This window comes from Otolemur garnettii, unplaced genomic scaffold, assembly GCF_000181295.1.
Source record: "Otolemur garnettii isolate 467f Iridium unplaced genomic scaffold, OtoGar3 scaffold00022, whole genome shotgun sequence".
NCBI lineage: Eukaryota > Metazoa > Chordata > Mammalia > Primates > Galagidae > Otolemur > Otolemur garnettii.
In genome coordinates this window covers 2523921-2524749 of record NW_003852417.1, presented here as the reverse complement: position 1 = coordinate 2524749, position 829 = coordinate 2523921, and the positions used below count along the sequence as shown (strand labels likewise).

The window sequence follows — 829 nt, the reverse complement described above, 5'->3', positions numbered from 1 at the left end:
ACTGAACAACTTTCTAAATTTTATATGGATATTCCTCCCCCTCTTGACTATAGTTTTTGTCAAAGAAAGAAAAAACAGTGGCACAGAAGAAAAAGCATGACTCTTGACATGAGAGATACAGTACCAAGAGCCAAATCCAAGTTTCATAATTTGCCAATTATATCATCATGAGCAAGTTACTTAACCTTTTTAAGACTCAATTTTACCATCTTATAAATTACAGCCATCCGTATTGTTACAAACATTATTTATAGGCTGTGGTGTTGTAAGGGATAAAAAAGAAAAACAAAGGAAAAAATTACTTACTATAACAAACACCTAACAGGCACTCAATAAATATCTCTTAAACTGTAAACAATATCAAGTTCTAAAAGGTCATTAAGGCCTAAGAAAATAACCCCGTAAGTGTGCAAATGAAGGAAAATATTTAATGTTAATATTTAGTGTACTAAAAACCTTCTGATGAAGAACAAAGGGAAAATAATTTTTGAGTACCCTAAATAGTGATAAAAACTCATAATTAAAGGACAAAGTCCTTCCTATGGGAGACATCTGAAAATAGATTTATAAAAAGATAAACTAACACAAGCTAAGGACTTAAAATAATATCTCTTAGGCCGGGTGTGGCAGTTCATGCCTCTAATCCTAGCACTCTGGACTAGGAGGGACTGCTTGAGCTCACAGGTTGGAGACTAGCCTGAGAAGAGCAAGACCCCATCTCTAAAAATAGCCAGGCATTGTGGTAGGCACCTGTAGTCCCAGCTACTTGGGAGGCTGAGGCAAGAGCATTACTTGAACCCAAGAATTTGAGGTTGCTGTGAGCTGTGAT

The 829-nt window shown here is 35.8% G+C and overlaps 1 protein-coding gene across 1 annotated transcript in view; it reads right to left on the bottom strand.

Annotated features, from left to right (window-relative positions):
• Positions 1 to 829, bottom strand: part of TAF1B (TATA-box binding protein associated factor, RNA polymerase I subunit B) — an 87178-nt gene that overhangs the window by 51421 nt on the left and 34928 nt on the right. The window lies entirely within an intron of this gene.